The sequence below is a fragment of the Sciurus vulgaris genome (genome assembly GCF_902686455.1).
Source record: "Sciurus vulgaris genome assembly, chromosome: 10".
In the NCBI taxonomy this organism is placed as follows: domain Eukaryota; kingdom Metazoa; phylum Chordata; class Mammalia; order Rodentia; family Sciuridae; genus Sciurus; species Sciurus vulgaris.
In genome coordinates, this window is record NC_136470.1 from 36,335,241 (window position 1) to 36,355,543 (window position 20,303).

The 20,303-nt window shown below is 31.1% G+C and overlaps 1 pseudogene across 1 annotated transcript; it reads left to right on the forward strand.

Annotated features, from left to right (window-relative positions):
* The first annotated feature begins 392 nt into the window (after window positions 1-392).
* On the forward strand, window positions 393-1,349 carry LOC306670379 (CTD small phosphatase-like protein 2; annotated as a pseudogene). The gene has a single exon. The product of its transcript is annotated as a CTD small phosphatase-like protein 2 (transcript).
* Window positions 1,350-20,303: the final 18,954 nt, after the last annotated feature.

The window sequence follows — 20,303 nt, forward strand, 5'->3', positions numbered from 1 at the left end:
ATTTTGTTGCACAACCTATTCCTGAATTATGTAATGCATCATTCTATCTATAACAATTCAAATTATAGAAAGTTTTTTTTTTTTTTTTTTACAAAATATTTATGTCAATTCATGCCTTAAGGGTGGACACACATTTATTTTGCACATTATTTAAAAATATAGCAAGCAAGTTAGTGTCTCATGTCATTCAGATTATTTGGTTATTAAAAAGAAAAATATGACTCAAATTAATTTAATTAAGAGGGAAATATATTTAGAAATGCTGCCGTTAATGATGATAAAGATGATGTTGATGAAGGTGGTAAATGGCAACTTGCTGAAGGAACTGGTTCTGTTGCTGCTGTGGGCTAAACAAAAAAGACACCCCACACTGTCCAGAAAGACAGAAAAGTCAAGTAAATGGAGAAGCTGGTAATAACAAAATGACAAATCAACATGTAAACCAAAATGGGAAATTAGAAGGGAATTCTTCCTCTGGCAGTCCTCCAACACTATATTTTTGGGGACCATATTTTCTTCTGTCTTCAAATTTTTTTCACCAGCAATTAAAAATGAAACATCAGGATCAGATTCCCTAAGAGAGGCTATGGAAGCTGAAGAGATGGTAAAGCAATTTGGTATGGAACAGGTGGATGAGATCACTACCAGGTACTACTACATCAACTAATGGAGCAGCTTACTCAAATCAAGCAGTACAAGTGAGGCGATCGATAAATAATGGTTTAGAAGAAGCAGAAGAAACAGTTAATCATGATATCCAACCCCTTACAACCCCCTCCAGAAAGTGGTTATTCATCAGACCATGCAGAAGCCACCTATGAAGAAGACTGGGAAGTATCTGACCCCAATTATTTCATCAAACATGTTCCACCACTGACAGAAGAACAACTAAATAGGAAACCTGCTCTTCCACTGAAAATAAGAAGCACACCAGAATTCTCCTTCTCCTTACTTTTAGGCCTGGATGAAACACTAGGGCATTGTAGCCTAAATGATCGAGAAGATGCAGCACTTACCTTTGCAGTCCTTTTCCAAGATGTCATTTATCAGGTTTATGTGAGATTAAGAGCATCTTCAGGGAATTCCTTGAACAAATGTCCCAGACAAATGAGATCATTCTTTTTAGTGCTTCTAAGAAGATGTATGCAGACAAGTTACTGAACATACTAGACCCTAAAAAGCAACTGGTCAGGCACCAGCTTTTCCATGAACATTGAGTTTGTGTACAAGGAAACTATATAAAGAACTTAAATATCCTTGGAAGGGATCTTTCAAAAACTATAATAATTGACAAATCACCACAAGCCTTTGCATATCAGTTATCTTTGGTCAATGACTTTTTCAGCTAGATATTACTTTCACTCAACTTTCTAAAGAAGTGTGTTACTCATTGTTTTGTTGTCAATTTGCCTGAAAAACAGAAGACTTCATCTCATCAATGAAGAAAACATTTCATTATGCCTACAAATCTTTCCAGCAAGCACGGAATTCTTCATAAGGACCAGATCTCTTCCACATCTGTGTCAGTCACACAAAATCTGAAATGTAAAGGATACTGAAGACTTCGTTTACTTGTACTAATATGATGGTGTTATATCCTACATTGTTAACGAATTCAGGTCTTCCGACTTGACTTCTCTTTGTCTTCCTAGGTATTTGTTATCTTTTAATCTTGTGTGTTTAAATTAACTTAGTTAATAGTTAAACACCAAATAACATGCAAGCAACTAGGAAAGAATGTTTATTTTATTTCCCCTTTTTTGGAAGAGTGGACTGGGAGCAAAAATGTATGGACCAAAAGGCCTTAGGTTGACATTCATTTACTTTCTTATTCCTCTTATGAGTTATATTTGAGTATAGTGTGGTTTTAGTGCTGCTATACTTGATGATGTCCTTACTTTTCATGTCTTCCTGTGAGTTGAAAGCCCACTTGGAATTTGTATAAAATACACTTAAAAATTTCAGAGTAAGAAACACAAAACTCAGGATGTCATATTTAAATACTACTTAAATTATTATTGGACTCCAAATATCACTGACTGGGATACATTTTTATAAAATGTTTCTCCATATCTTGAATTGAAATTATTTGCCAAAAGGCAAAAGTTCTGGGGTTAACATGATTTGAGATTTTTTTAAGAAGAAGATAAGAGAGCAAAACAAGTTTATACTAATTTATGGTTTTGAGATACTAGTATTTTAAGATACATTGGTGATTCCCAAACTTCACATTTCATTAAAATTACCCTAAGGAGCTGAGCGCAGTGACACACACCTGTAATCCCACAACTCTGGAGGCTGAGGTAGGAAGATTGAAAGTTCATTTGAGGCAACATGGTAAGACCTTGTCTCAAATAAAAAAAAAAAAAAATTAAAAAGACTGGGGATACTGGCCAATGTAGAGTGCCCCTGGGGTCAATCTCCTATGCTGCCCTCCACCTACCACAAAAAAACATTGTTTTGAGGAGCTTTTCAAATAGATTTCCAAAGCCTACCTCCAGAAAACTATCTCACTGTCTAAAGTGGGACCAGAGAGGTTTTCCCCTGCTATAGAGTTGTATATAATGACGGGATCTGTTGTTACATATTCATACATTATACAATATAGATATATAAATTGGAGAGTTTGGGTTTTTTGCTTGAATGTTTTTTTTTTTTTTTTTGGGGCGTGGGGCTATTGGAAATTGAACTCAAGGGTACTTGATCACTGAGCTACATCCCCAGTCCTGTTTTGTCTTTTAGTTAGAGACAGGTTCTGAGTTGCTTAGTGCCTTGCTTTGAACTTAATGCTCCTCCTGCCTCAGTCTCCCAACTTGGTGGGTTTATAAGCATGCACCATTGTGCCTGGTAAGAGTTTGGTGTTTTTCAAAGCTCTTGCTGGTGATTCTAAAAGCCAGGTTTAGGAAATCCCTGTTTTAAATGATGAGACAGTGGTTTGAAAAAAGGCAACAAAATAAGTTGGTCAGAAATATCTGTGGTAGTTTAAATTTTTTTTTGTTTTTCCCTTTTTAAAAACTAGAATCAGATTTCACAGAATTTATTCAAGATACATGGAAGAATAATAAAGAAGATTGAGGATATTGCTCTTTATAATTTTTGTCTTTCATACTTTTTTAAGAGTTTGCATTTCTAGAACTTGGAATAATTTATCATATACACAGCTGAAGGACATGTTCCCAAACAAAACCATTATATATATATATTATATATTATATATATATTATATATAATATATATATAAAATTAAATATTTCACTATTTTTTTATTTTATAAATCTTTATAGAAATAAGTAATGAAATACTTTCATCTTTTGAATGGGATTTTTCAAGGCAGTGTCCTTTTAGCATTAAGGTAGGGGGAGTTAATATTCTCTCTACCTCTTTCCTCATAAATCAGTATAAAGTCATGGACATTTAAAAGTCTTAATTTCTACTTAATTACTGTGCAGTATAGCCATGAAAAAGTAATGTAGACTTAGTTTTCTCATCTTCAAATGCCATGCTCTCCCTACCTCACAGGGTTGTTGTGGGGACAAATAAAACTTTTATGGAAACACTTTTCTTTGATGAATTTTATCAGCTTTCAGAAACAATATAATTTCTAACAACTTAAAAAAAAAGATGATGTCGTTGGTATAAAAGTGTCAGAGGACCAAATGGGAACAGAAATAGGCATCAGATTTTTCACAGAAAGATTCTTCATACAGTCTTGGTAAATTGATTTGGATCCACTCAGAATAAATGAACTCAAACTATTTTTCATCTGTCCCTGCTTTACTCTATTGAATAAAAAGAAAAAGATAAAAACAGAATACATCTATTCCCATATGCAGACACACGCACAGACACATGCACATACACATTAATGGGGGTTGTGGGACTCTTAAAAGAATTAATCTAAGTTCAGTCCAGTGGTAATAACAACACTTCCACCTACTCAGGATCTGAGGCAGGAAGATCCCAAGTTGTCAACCTTGGCAACTTAGCAAGACCCTGTCTCAAAATAAAATAAAAAAAATTAAAAGGGCTGAAAATGTATCTCTGGTAGAGCAGCCCTTGATTCAATACCCAGTTCCCCAGTGTCACCAAAAAAAAAAAAAAAAAAAAAAAAAAAAAAGAAAGAAAAAGAAAAAAAAAAAAACAACAAAAACAAGGAAGGGAAGGGAAGGAATTTGTATAAATCCTGTTTTTATAAAAAGTCATCCTGGGCATTTAAAATTGATAAATTGATTTAGATCCACCTCTAGAATACACACACACACACACACACACACGCACACACACACATACACACACATACATATGCCTTTTTATATGTAATTTCTTCGGAAATTCAAGAGTAATATCCCTATAGTGTTAGTATTTTGGAAAACATATTTTTTTGGTATTTGAGTCAAATACTTTTCAATATGACTTCCAAACTTGATACTCAATTATTGTTTGCCGAACTCTTTTTCTCACCAATCCCACAATACTCCATTCCATGGTAACATTTACTGTAATGCCTGATTTGCAAACAAAACTGGTATGATGTTATCACATCCTTTCTCTTCCTCACACCTTCAAATCAAACAATTCTTACTTTGCTCAGAAAAATTTGGCTCATCAACCAAGACATCTCTGGGTATCAGTCCTCTCCAATAGCTAAATAAATTCATGGGGATACAGTGGACATTTTTCTTTTGGGTTATTAACAATGAACTGCATGCATGTTTTCCTTTTTCAACCTGGAGAAAAAATATTTCTTACATGGAGTGCACTTTTAAGGCTAAAATATTCAAACTGAAGACATGTCTAACTACAACAGGAAATTTTTTTTTTTTTTTTTTTTTTAGGAGAACTGGCTCATTGTTATCCTAATTATAGACCAGTTAAATGAACCCTCTGTAATAATTACCTCTAGAACTTAAGAATAATAGAAATCAATTCTACATTCTACGAAGCCTACGTTTCAGTGTGTTAATTTTTAAGTATAGTCACCTAAAGAAATAAATTAATTGGTTATACGATGGCCATTTTTAAAAGTTTTATGAGTGTTTCTGTGAGTTCTTATCTCTCTATCATTATTGTTAGGCTAAACATAAGTTAGATGAGTACCCTGAATTTGACTAGGTTCATAATGAAAATGATAGTGCAAATATTGATCAGATAATGTTGAATATATTTGACAATATTCAGAAAAGCTTTATTTATTAAATTATACAGTTGAACCATGATATTTTCCAATTCTAAATCTGGGTTTATATGATATATACATATTTAAGGTAGTTTGGGGTCAAACTATGGACAATGTCATTTTGTTTCTATAGAATAAAAATATTAACAGAGAATATTATAAATTACTTTCCAAGTCATATAAAATGTTTTCCACTCCAAGAATGTTATTGTATTAAACCAGGTTACCAGGCATGCAGACATTGATTGAAAAGACTAAATTAAAATGATAAAGAAGAGATTTGACCCAAGATATTAGGTAAATGTAAAAGCATAGTGAGTAGGAGATAGGATTACCTTGAATTACTTTAACATTATACACTTTTTTGACCTTTAATATTCTGAATGCTGTTACTTAATATTATTTAATCATTATTTATGTCCCAGAACCAATGTATGATTTAACTTTTCTCCCAATTAAACCTAGATCTCATGAGTCAAACCCAAATTATATTTTTCTGATTCTCTGGCAGTATATTTGTAACTCCTATTATATCTTTTTTTTCCAGTCCAAAAATTTTTAGCCACAACAATTAGTTTGGGGATTTATGTGCTTAAGCCAACATACATTACAGATAATGTCAGTTAGACTCACTATATAACTTTACTCTTTAATTTCAGAGTAAATCTAAGTTAGAACTCTGCCTCCAATCACATTTCTCACAAAATATCACAATAATTTTTTTGCATCTGTGCACATGCACTTTTCTTTCCCTATTATGACTATGCACTATACATGTTTTTGTAAGGACATCCTCTCTATTTATGAACTTTTTTCATCAATCTTAAATTATGTAGAACATAGAATTTGGAGTTAACTCCTCTTTTTCCTGTATTTTTATTTGTCTTCCTTTCCCATACTGTGACAGATTGTAAAAAATGGTTGTGTTTTGTCAGGCAACTGTGATATAGGTGGTATGGTCATGAATTTTGAGGATGATTCAGTGAAATGATGATAATCTAACTTGACTAAAAAGAAAGTAAGAACATTAAGGGACTGAGAAAAAAATAAAAATAAATTAAGGTCAACACCTTTGGGTCATGGTGGGTACTTGGTTAAAAACTTTAAGAAAAAAAAAAGAAAATAGGTGGTTATCAGAAAGTGAAATTGTAGTTCATATTATAGAAAACTTGGAAAAAGTCTAAAAGTGTGTATAAGTGAAAATTGTGTGTTTGAATTCCAGTGAAGAGTAAAGCATTGCCAGTGAACAGATTAATGAAAAGCCATGATATATGGTGGATTAAATTAATATATATATAAATAAAAAGGAATAACATCAGGGTAATATTACAAAGATAGGAATGACTCTGCAAGAGAAGACAGGCAGTTGTGTACATGGTAACATTAGGATAAAATGAGGGACATTATAATCTAGTATCACATGTTTCAGTGAAAGAGTGGTTCTTTGCTATGAAAAATAGCTATCGGTTTGAAAGTTGCAATAAGGAACATAAAGGACAGCTCATCCACTTGCAAATTAAAAGTAAAAGACCATGAAAGAGAAAATAGTCACCCTTTGAAATAGGCATAGAGGAGGGAAAGTCTTTAGGGGAGTCAGGTCTTAGGTGGCACAGAAGAATAATCAATTCAAGAAGGTGCAGAAATACAGGGAATTTGTTTGATACAACTGAGTTGCTGGTCATGTAGAATAGTTAAAGACTTGATTCAATGTTCCTCTTTCGACATGAAAGAAATCATATGTACAGAAATTGATAAAGATGAACAACTCTGTCTTTATTCATAGATGACATCATTTTCTCTGTAGACAACCACAAAGAAGCTACAAAAATAATTGCCAGAACTAATAACTGATATAACAATATATACTGATACAAAATTTCTATACCAACAATGACCTATTAAAGTTATAAATTAATAAAGCAATGTTACAACAGTATGCAATGTATAGGTGTAAGTCTATCAAAATATTTTAAGTGTCTACTTGAAGTTAAAAAATGAAATTGCTACTAAAAGACCTTAAAATAAAATTTGCATAAATGGAAATTCCATGTTGATGGATAAAAAGGATCAGCATTACTAATACAACACTCTTCCCAATTTGATTTTGTTGTTAAGTCAGTCTCCAATAAAATCCAAGCAAGTTATTTCTTGGCTATCAACAAACTGATTCTGTTTATATGGAAAAACTAAAGACCCAGATATTCCTCCAATAGGGGGTTAATATCCAGAATATACAAAGAACTCAAACTTAACACAAACACACATAAAAAAGTATAATAATAATAACCCAATCAACAAATGGGTAAAATAAACTTTTCAAAAGAAGAATCACAAATGACCATCAAGTACATGAAAAATGTTCAACATTACTAGCAATAATGGAAATGCAAATTAAAACTACACTAAGACTTCATCTCACTCCAGTCAGAATGGCAATGTTCAAGATTACAAACAACAGTAAATGCTGGCAAGATTGGTGGGGGAAATGCTAGGTGTGCACATTGTTCATGGGACTGTAGACAAGTATAAGCCACTCTGGAAAGCACTATGGAGAGTCCTTAAAAAACTAGGGATGGAACCATCATACGACCCTGGTATGCCACTCCTTGGTATTTTCCCCAAAACGCTAAAGTTTGCATAGTACAGCAACACAGCCAGCTCTCAGTGTTTGTTGCAGCACAATTCACAGTAGTTAAATTATGGGATCAACCCTGATGTTTGCCAATAGATGAATAAACTAAGAAATTTTGGTATATACAAATTGGAGTTCTACTCACCCATAAAAAAATGAAAGTATGGTATTTGCTGGTAAATAGGTAGAAATGGAGAATATCACGTTAAGTGAAACAGGACAAACGTAGAAATTCACAAGTTGCTATTTTATCTCACATGCAGGAGCTAGAATAAGATAAAGAAAAGGGGGGAAGATAGGATATTATAAATATATATTAATAGAATGAAAGTTTAAGTCAATAAAGTAGAGGAAGGAGAAAGGGAGAAGGAAGAGAACAAGGAAGAAAAGGAAGGAGGAAAAAGGAGGGATCATGAACTGAATGTCCTTTACAACATACCACTGCTCATATGTTAAAACTAAGAAATCCAGAGCGATCTGAGAATACCATATACTGCTGAGAAACTATTCATTGTTGGTGGGCCCACAACACAGTAATGTCACTTTGATAGACAATGTGGAAATTTCTTAAAAAAATAATTTTACTTTTAACATTATATGTAATAATCACACTTTTAGATATTTACTCAGCTAATCTACAATAAAATAATTGTATACACGAAACCTTCACCAAAATGGTTACAGACGCTTTAGTGTTTTCAATTAGTTTTCAAATACTTTAAGCAAGCAAAATTTTCTTCAAAAGGCAAATGAACAAATTATGATGAATTCATAAAATGAAACACTATTGAGTCATAAAAATAAATACATATTAATGCACAAAATGACAAGGATGAAACTAAAGTGTGCATTGCTATATGAAAGAAGCAATCTTAAAAAGCTACTTATATTGTGTGATTTTCATTATATACCTGTTTTAAGTCTTTTGTTGCTCTGACCAAAGTACCTGACAAGAACAGCTTGGAGGGAGTTAGTATTTGGGGCTCAAATTTCAAAGGTTCAGACCATTGTTGGCTGACTCCATTGCTCTGGGCCCAAGGTAAGGCAGAACATCAAGACGGAAGAATGTGGAAGTGGAAAGTTCTTGGCTCATGACTACCAGGAAGCAGAGACAGAAGAGGTAGGGATAAGATATTTATTCTATAAGAACATGCCTACATTGACCTCTATTTCCTCCAGTCACACTCCACTTTCCTATACTTATCATCTCATAAGTCTTTTAAATTATTAATCCATTCAGGGAATTAACCAGTGATTAGGACACAGCTCTCATGGACTAATCCCTTCACCTCTTAACGTTGCTATGTCTTCTAATGTAAGCTTTCCAATGAGACACCTCAAAATCAAACCATAATAAAAACATTTTTTTAGCATAGAATTATTACATCATTGACTTTCAGGTGAGTGAGTGATGGTGTGAGTCACTTCCATTATTAAGTGTGTGATAGAATGAACAGGTAAAGCACTCTGTACTTTAGGAAAATACGATTTTAAAAATATTTTAATCATTAAAAAACATGATATGTGTTTATCAGAATCTATAGAATTTATAGCATAAAAATTTTAAATATCACTTAATGGATGAACCAAAAAATAATTCACAATATAGCAAAAATTCCAATTAAAACTATAAAACATGCTTAAGAAAGTATATGGGGGGAGAAAGTGCTTACCTGGGTGACTTGGGCTATGGCAGGAGTCTGTAAACCTAAGTATAAAAGAAGCTATATATAAGTGTTGTATTGTAGTCAACAAAATTATCTCCCATAAAATAGAGGTTTTGAGTCCTGAAACCTCTATACTTGGATATCAGAACTTAATAATTATGTAAAAGACTGATGAATGATTGGATCCAATTATATCACTTTGGGTGTGGGGTATCACAGATAAGTAAGGAAAGGAGAATAGAGTGAATTATGTGGCATTGACTTGAAACTGGAAACATCAGTATGAAATTATGTTTAGCTTAGTACAGGCAGATGATTTCATATAGAAATATATGTATATATAAATATATATGCATATTAGTATCCATACATCTATTTCTCTGCTCTGTCAACTAAGAATTCATAGAGATAACACACCAATAGCACTAAGCACAACTAATACATATGGTTTCTTAATGTTCTTCTCCCATTAAAGAAACAGAAATCCTTGAAGTAATAACCAGTTTTAGGACTGGCATAGCAAATATATGGATGAGTATAATGCATTTTGTGGTGCCAGAAAGGAAGTGCTAGAAAATAAGTTAAAAGGAGAAGAGTATGTCAACAGGAAAAAATAATAAAATAAAAAGGCTTTAATGCCCAAAGATGGAACATTTGAGCATAAAACAATCTGAAAAGTGATATTGAATTATCACCAGAAGCATAAAGTGAACATCAAGTTCAAAATAGAACAAATAATACATAAATAAATTGGAATAGAATATTTCTAAATTATTTATGTAAAAATCCAGTCTGTAGGAGAAAAGTATCACCTCCACTGTCTGAGTGAAACAGTACAGAAATCAAACACTATCTCAATTAAATGACCAATTTATTATTCATAGTGATTAGGCATGTTGATGTTAGTCAACCTTGATTGGGTGGCATGAAAATGGTTTTTGACTTCTGTGGCTGTGGTCACAAACCCCATAAAATTTTATAAACATGAAAAAATCATGAGATATATCCTAATCAAATATTTACTTCAAAGTATCAGAACAATATTCCTTAAAACAGTCAAGAATATCATAGTAGGGGTATTCTAAGAAATTGTTACCTCCAAGAGGAGGCTAAAAAGATAATCAATTAAATGTAATGTGGTATTATGCAAGGGATCCTATCACAGAAAATGTTAACAGAAAAGAAATTAAAAAAAATGTGAACAAACTAAGAATTTAAAAAGTAAATAATATATAAGCATTGTCTCATTAATGAAAACACATTAATGATAGATGTTAATGATAGGAGAAACTCGGTATAGAGCATATGGGACCTGTAAAATTGACATTTTCTATAAACAGAAAATAAATAAAAAATGAAAAGTTTATATAAACAATATTTACAATACTACTACTAAATAAAATATTTGAATAAGAAAATAAAAGAAGAAATCAAAAGTAAGTTGAAGTCTTAAAAGTTTGTGCATAAAAATTACATGCTACATGATCGTGGAAAATTTTTCTTTGAAATTGACTAAGGGTAAATCTAAAACTGGAAAACATTTTAATTATGTGATAAGATTGTTATTTGTCTAACAATGTTCTTGGCATACAATAAATGCTACATAAATATTTGTTGAATGAATATGTAAATGATAAATGAGGAGTTACCAAAGGGACTTTTCCTTGCACATTTTATTTATGATTCATTAATATTTTCCACTTACACTTTTACTTCACTCTATTAAGCTCCCATTTTGGACCTTCTTGCACTTTTAATGATTGTACATAGCTTGAAAGATAGGTTAGTTAGTAGTTCTTTTTTTAAAATAACCTCTTTAGGCTTCCAGATACTAATTTCCTGGGATATATAATGAATTTAGGAACTATTGAAACAGACACTGTTTTGTCATTTCTGCAATCTTATTACTATATTCTGTAAGTGAAAGAACTGAGACTCATAAAAGAAGAAATTTACCTCATATTTTGAAATAAATTTATAAATTAAAAAAAGTCCATTCAATGATATTCCCTCCCACTGATTTATACAGCAAGTCACAGAAAAGAATTAGAGTATTTTAATTACATTTTAATGCTTATTGTGATATGTTATATACTCAATTTCCCCAACATTCATGTGGACAAATTTAATAAAGCTATCCCTAAAATTTAGATTACCTGATATTTCTCATTTATAGAAATATTTGTGAATTTTAAAATACAATTTATTTACTTTGAAAAATATAAATGGAAACCTATAAAATTACAAACAAGTTTTTATAAGAACCATATCCCATAATATTTAATTCTGCTCTTAAATAAATGACTTTTTATATTATAGATCCTCAAATATCAAAACAACACTTTAAAAAGTCAATTTGCAGATTATATTAAAAACTTTTCAACATTCAAAATATTTTTTATTCAGTTTCTCAAGTGGCTGAAAAAATAAAATGAGAGGAATTGAGTTATTAAGTAAATAGAACTTCCATCAAATAAATGATTACCTGTTATGACTCAGAAATGTCCAAATATATATTCACAGTACTTATCAATCTCCATTTTGTGAAGGATATTTAATATTAGTTTATTTAAATCAAGAAATAGAAATTTTTATTTTCCAAGTTTTGCCTAGTATATGCTTCAAGTAGATAAAATAAATTCAAAACCAAGTTTTATAATTTTCGACTCTACTGATTTCTCAAAATTCTCAATAACTATTTTTGAAACACAAGCAAATAAATAAGGCACAAAATGTGTCTTGCATTTAGTAACTTTGTCCATACAGTGTTTTATCTATTCTTTCAACTAAATTTCCTGTAGCTTGATACTGTACCTTGGCCAAATAAGCTCTGATGTTGATTTGTTTTGTTTTGTTTTTTTGATGGACTCAATTTATTGCTAACCAGATGTAGCCTTGAAGTATTACATCCACCTGTTCCTAGACTCTTCTATCCAGGCATGTAGCCATTGTAATGCCAGAACTCCTGAATGAATAGAGAAGTATTGAGCTTTCCACATCCATAAGAAAGCAACACAGGGTTTTAATCTGATCATGTTGGAAACTAATCCTTTTTTTTCTCACACTTCTTTTATACATTATTTTCAATTTTTTGGCTTCCATTATTTAGAAAGTACTGACTTAAGTTATTTTACTTGTCAAATTTATGTATTTCATTGTGAAAAATAAACACTAAGGAACAGAAAGTTTTGGATATAAAAACAGAGAATATCATTACTGAGAATTATGTCATAAACCAAATCATGGATTAATGTTTATCCTAATTTGCTCATTAGAGTTTTTGTAAGACTTTGACCACATAGTAATATTTAAAGAGCCAATATTCATCTCTTCACACTGCTCAAATGATGGACTTAAGAAAAATAATGCTAGCACTACTCTAACTACATGGGTATTGTAATGGTTTAATAAATTTGCAATTCTCTCTATTTGTCTTTTTCCTTGAATAACATTTAATTTTAATCCACAATTTCTTAAATTAGTGTTTAGCCCCCTATTCCTTTCCTTTTGTTTTTTTCCTTCTCTTTTTCTTTTTTAAAAATTTGTTGCTTTTATATATATATATATATATACCATTAGAGTGTAATTTGACACATATTCTCATGGAGTACAACCCATTCCAATTAGGATCCCACTCTTGTGGTTGTACATAATATTGAGTTATTGGTTGTGTGTTCATTTATGAGGAAAACAAAGTTAAGTTTGATTCATTCTACTCTCTTTCTTATTCCCAAAAGTGAGATTTTGCACATGGGGGAAAGGGATACAAATGTGAAACTGACAGATTAAGTAAAACTTTAGAAAGCTGAACTTCAGTTAGATATGAGGTATGTCATCTCTAAAAAAAATTAATATCCCTTAACAGTAATAGAAAATATCTAGAGATACTGGCATTTTGTAACAAGAAGCATACCTATTATTCAAATCATATTTTTAAAAATCATCTCCCACTGAAAAGAGTTGAAGGACTCTTGGAGAATGGCTGTGTCCAGATCTGGGACAGGAGATCTACAAGGTGACTTGGACATCTTCTTGATCAGAAAGCAATGAAGTGCTCTAAAACTACCAAGAGTGATGTAAAAAAGATGCAGGATGTCATCACCAAGCAATTGGATGAAGAACACATGGGATCGCTCTGTATTACTTGTGCAACTTTGTGTGAATGTATGATTATTTCAGAATAAAAGTTTAAAACAAGAACCACAAAAAGACTGACCACCTAATATAAACAGAATCACACTTAGCAAAGTTAGCAAAATTTGAGCATAAAAATTAATAATTGAAATGTATTGAGCCCCAGCAAATATGTTTAAGACTAAGAATTTGTGACACATAAAAACTCATTGGTCCTTTTTGTAGCACAGTAAAGAATCAATTCATTAATTTCAAAACTATATAATAAAAGGAAAGAAAAAAAGAGCAAACATTACATCTAACACTATTTTTGTGTTTGACTTGTAATGTTATAATTAAAAATAATGTCAGCCATTTTATGTAAGTATTAACTCTGTATAAACAGACATACACTTTAGAGGTTCAAAATTACTATTATGTACATTTTACAGATAGGTTTAACACAGGTTAACTTGCCTGAAGTCAAAATGCTATTAATTTGCAGAGCTATTTTTGATACAGGTAGTCCTTTGGCAGAAAACATTCCATAACCATTACATGATACAGTTCCCTAACAATGAATTAGCCTTTATCTGATTTGTGAAGACAAAAATATGCAGTTACAATTTATTTATATTGATTTTGTGGCTCTTATAAATTTTGTCTTGAAAATATACATTTTAAAATATATTACTGTAACTTGGCATTTATATGAAGAAATCAACCAAAATTTACATGGACTTTTGAAAAAAAAATGTCATTTTATATTCACAGTTATAAATATCAATTTTTAAACATTTTGGGAAAAGTAAAAAAGGAAAGTTGTGATTGGACTTAAGGTTTGGCATCAAAACCATGTGAAAATCAATTTGTGACCTTGAAAAAATTTTAACTTTTTTTGATCTACACTTTGTTCTTAGGGATAAACCCATTAAAATCAAGTAAGACGGCATTAAACCCAGCTGTCAACACTATTTGCATGGTTCTAATTATGAGCAGTGGAATTGTTTTAATAGATGTAAGCCTTTTATGATGTCAACTATAATCAAAAAATTATTTTTTCTGTAAAAAATTAAATGCATGTGTATAGTATAGTCCCTATACTCCCATATATTGATATCTGGCTTTAAAGAATGTTTTAAAATATTGATCACAACTTGACTATATGGAAAACAGAATATCAGCAATATTTCTAGGAAACTAAATACTTTGCTCATTGTTAAATGGCACAAACTTAATTATATTCCTTTCATCAGTGACTGGATGTTTCAGTTTAGAAACTGATTTAGATATTATTCCAGCATTTATTTAGCACAAGTTAAGTTTCTGGGTCAACCATAAAAATATTTACCAGGTATAGTTTGAAAACATATTTCAATTTTCAGCTCTAAATTCCATTTATCTTCTTGCTTTCTCATTCTGTTGTCTTAAATTCAAACTGTGACTACGTAAACACTCAGGGTGTCCTTTATATTTGGACAAACAGAAATCTCAGAACTTTAGCATGTTTCAAGTAAGCTGATCTGTTAATTGAACTGATAATGTTACCATAAAATTGTTTAAAAATATTTTCTCAAGTCAAAGGCACCATGTGTAGTTACAATAAAATTCATATTTAATTATAATGTGACCCACTGTAAAATATGATATTAACATGTCAAGTCAATTTCATGCTCTGCTTTTCTCAGGCTATTTAACACAACAAATTTCATGCTAATCAGTTTGAGCATTTAAAGTCAAGGATGGAAATTTGTCATTTCTGCATATCTTATCAAACATTTGTATGCGTATACATATATGCATGTATTTAGTAAATGAAGTACTATATTGCACTGATAATTTAGTATAATTTCATATTGCTATAATTTACATTAGAAAGTAAAATATGATATTAATATAATTAAAGTTATTGTGTAATCATGATAAAACATAACACACAAGGAAATTTAGTGGGAAGAATTATATACTAAAACCTTAAAAGTTGTTATCTGAACATGTTATAATCTTTAATGATCATTATTTCCTCTTTTAACTTATGGTATTTGATATTTTTTATCATGTGAAAACATTATTTGTTAATTCTATATACATTAAGAATATATAAGATAGTTACTAATTACTTAAGACAGACTACAGAATGGATTCAAAAAAATATCAAAAATGAGAGATAAGTTATATTTCTTGATATGTTAGAATAGAATTTACTAAGAACTGTTCTTCCTGCAAAGAACATTGTACTATCGGAACATTAAAAAAAAAAAAAAAAAAAAAAAGAAGAAGAAGAAAGAAAGAAAAGAAAAACCTGTGAAGGTTCTGGAAAGTGAACAAAAGCAGAAAACTGGTGATAGTGCATATTTTTTTAAAACAGAGGAGACATAGGACTATGCCAGTAAATATTCAAGGCTATCAGCCTCTAACCATGCAGTATACACATCTCGCTTGTTTTCCCATGGGGACAAATACCAGAAGCTCATAATCCTTTTGGCTTGAGAAATGAGCATTGGGAAAAATAGGAAATATAACATAGGAAAGAGTGGAAGAAATATTTCAACAGAAAAAACAAAAACAAAGACAAAACAAAACAAAACAAAAATACAAAAGAAATACGTCCAAACAATGTCCACTGCATTTTTAACCCTTGAATCCCATATATTCAAGTAGAACCCAAACAGTCCAAATAAACATAAGGATATAAATTAGAGAGGTGACAACACATAACAAGTATGCAGTTCAAATCCATTCAAGAAAATCATAAAGTAAATATTCATTGCTAACATAATGTAAATAATCAGTACTAACATAAAGTACATATTCATTGCTAACATAAAGTAATGTAAAAATAATCAGTGCTAACAAAGTATTCATTGGACAATAATATTAAATGTTCTATAAGTAAAAAGAGAAGAAATAATGGTCATTCATAATGTCTAGGATAAAAGACAAAATTACAAAATCAAAAAGTGAAGAACTAAGAATATGGAGCACATGCTACGATTTGGAAAAAAAAAAAAAAAAGTAGCAACACAGAAGCGATCAATGGGAGCCCTGAGGACTGGAGGAGAAGCGCCTGCCCTGGGTTAGAACCTCACCCCCACCCGCGAAAGGCTGGCACTGAAAAGAATCACGAAACAAACAGTTTCAGTGACTATTATAATGCAAGAAGTTTTAAAAACATTTTAATACATAAAATTTCACTTGTAAAAGATGAATTAGCAACAATGGATAGAAGCAATAAACATCATTAAAAAGAAATTTTGAAAATAAGTAAATTTTCTTAAGCTAACTTAGGGCTTCATCATCCAGACCAATGTTGTGGAGTTTTCTCATGTTTTCTTCTAGTCATTTACAGTTACAGGTCATGTTTAAATTTGTAAAAATTTGTTTAATTTTGTATATGATGTGAGATGAGGATGCGATTTTATTCTTCTGTGTAAATATCCTATTTTCCCAACATTATTTATTTAAGAGATTATCTGTTCCCCATAGTGTGTTCTTCATACCTTTTTTAAAAATCAGTTGTCCATAAATGTGTGTACTTATTGCTGTTTTTTTTTTTTTTTTTATCTCATTCCACTGGGGGTGTATCTGTTTTAGTGCCAGTGTTATGATGTTTTGGTGTCCACTAAGGGAAAAACTGAAGAAGAAAACGTGACACACACTGCACTAATATTTAGTCTTTTATAAAGATGGAAATCCTGTCATTTGCAACAAGGCAGATGAATCTGAGACACTGTGCTAAGTGAAATAAGCAACACAAAAGAAAAGCACTTTATGATCTCACTTATATGTGGGATTTAAAAAATAAAAACTCATAAAAGTAGAGAGTAGATAGCTATCAGCCACAGGAGTTCGGTCGAAGGGATAAGGAGTCATTGTTCAGAGTAAAGCATTTGAAATAGGATGAATAAGTTTTGAAATCTATTCCATAAAAGGGTGACTATAGTTAATAATAAAGTATTGTATATTTCAAAATAACCGAGAAACTAATTTTCAAATGCCTTGGAATAGAAAATAATAGGTCATCAAAATGATGGATTTTATATTGATTCAAACACTTCACACTGTATCATATAGGTCAAAATTTCACAATGTATTCCATAAGTGTGTATGATTATGATTTGCCAATTAAAATAACTTAGTAAGAAAAATTAAAAAGAAAAAATAAAAACTTAGAGGCCGGTAAAACAAATACATAAAGCAAATAGCAATAGTAATATTATCTTCAAATAGGTTCCAAGTGGAAACAGATATCTACATATATATCAATACCTATATCTGAATATGTATATATAAATATGCATACATATATATTATATATATATATAGTGTGTGGTATCAAGTGATAAAAAAGTAACTAGTTAACTAGTTATATACATGTATAAATACCTTTAATATTTTTCTCACAGCATGTACAAAAATTAACTAAAGAATTATAGGCCTAAATATATGTTAGGGTGAAATTAGCCTGAGATGATATTTAAGGATAAATATGTGACATTAAATTAGGCAAGTATATCTTAAGGATGGTACCAATAGTACCTTATGTAATTTTATATAAGGATTAAATGAGCAACATTGTATAAGAATAATCTCTTCAAAAGACATATTTAATAACAGCAAACCAGAAAGCACACATTGGGAGAAAATTCTTGTAAAATATATGCAACAAAGGCTTTGTATAAACGCATCATTTCACTGTACTACATTTTGTACATGTGTGTTTCACACGTACTGATATTCTTTTTACAAATGGAGCTTTGTGGTGGCCTGCATTGAATAAATCTTTTGGTCCATTTTTCCAACAGAATGTGCTTACTTCATGCTTTTGTCTCATCTTTGTTAATTATCACAGTATTTCATACTTTTTCATTATTGTTATAATTGTTATGGTGAAATGTGATCAGTGATATTTGTTATTTTTTTGTATGAAAGTGAACCTAATCAATAAATGTAGTGTGTGTTCTGACTACTTCACCTACTGGCCACTTCCTCTTTCTCTCCCTCACTATTTTCTATGAAGTAACTTTAAGATAAAGGCAATAGATAACACTATATAGGGGCTAAGTGCTCAAGAGAAGAAAAGTAAAGTACATCTTTTAATTTAAATAAAAATCTAGGATGATATCTCGCGCTTACAGAGTGAGATAGGCTGAAAGTTGTCATTAATTTGCCAATTAGCCAAATTGTGATGCAAAGGAAAACTTCTTCAAGGAAATTAAAAGGGCTACTCCAGTGAACAAATGAATACAAAGAAAGTAAAACAGCCTTATTTTTGTTATGAAGTAAGTTATATTATAATCTTGATAGGCGGTGAAAACAACCACAACATCCTCTTAAGCCAAAACCTAATTCAGAGCAAGGCCTTAACTTTCTTCAATTCTATGAAGGCTGAGAGAGATAAAGAAGCTGAAGAAAAAAGGTTTGAAGCTGGCAGTGATTTGCTGATGAGGTTTAGGAAAAGAAACCATTTTCATAATTTTAAAGTGCAAGATGAAACAGCAAGTCCCAAAGTAGACTCTGTGTGAAGTTATTCATAAGATTGCTACGACAATTTAATAATCTGATTACCCTAAACAATAGAGTTTCATTGTAGACAAAAGAACCACTTATTGGAATAAAAAGTCACCTCAGTCTAGTATAACTAGAGAGAAGTCAATGGCTATCTTCACATCTTCAAAAACTAAAAGTAAAAAGGCTGAATCTCTTGTTAAGGGCTAATACAACTGGTCACTTTAGGTTGAAATCAATGTTTTATTTTTTGATTCCAAATATCTTAGCCTCCTTGAAATTATATTAAATGTGCTCTGCCTGTTCCCCATAAACAAAACAACAAAGAATGCATGAGAGCACATCTGTTTACAGCTTGATTTACTGAATATTTTAAGTTCACTGTTGAGAACTACTGCTCAAAAATTATATTCCTTTCAAAATATTGCTGCTCATTGACAGTGCACCTGGTTATCCAAGAGGTCTGATGGTGATATACAATGATATTAATGTTGTTTTCAGGCCTGCTGGAAAATATCCATTCTGGCGCCCATAGATCAAGGAGTAATTTTGACTTTTAGTGTTATAAAATATTCATTTCATAAGGCTATTGGTGCTAGAGATAGTTACTCCTCTGATGTATCTGGGCAATGTAAATTGAAAACCTGGGAAAGAGTCCCCATTCTAGACTTCAGTAAGAAAATCGGTGATTTATGGAAAGTGGTTAAAATATCAATTCAGGAATTTGGAAGATATTGATTCCAATCCTCATATATGATATCGAGAGGTTCAAAACTTTGTGAAGAAAATAACTGCAGATGTGGAAATAGTAAGGGAAAAGAATAAGATGTGGAACCTGAAGATATGACTAAACTGCTACAATATCATATTGCTTCTTATGGATCAACAGGTAAAAAGGTTTCTTAAAATGAAATCTATTTTTGGTGAAGTTGCTGAAAAATTGTTGAAAGTACAATGAAGGAATTAGAATATTACATAAACTTAGCTGATAAAACAGCAAGGTTCTGAGAGAATTGACTAGATGTTGAAACAGAGTCTATTGTAAAATGCTATCAAACAGCATTGCATGCTACAGAAAAATTTTTCTTAAAAGGAAGAGTTAATACAGCAAACTTCATCACTGTTCTTAAGAAATTTTCACAACTACTCCAGCTCTCAGCAAACACCACTAATTAGTCAGCAGCCATTGAGAAATTCCCAAAAGATT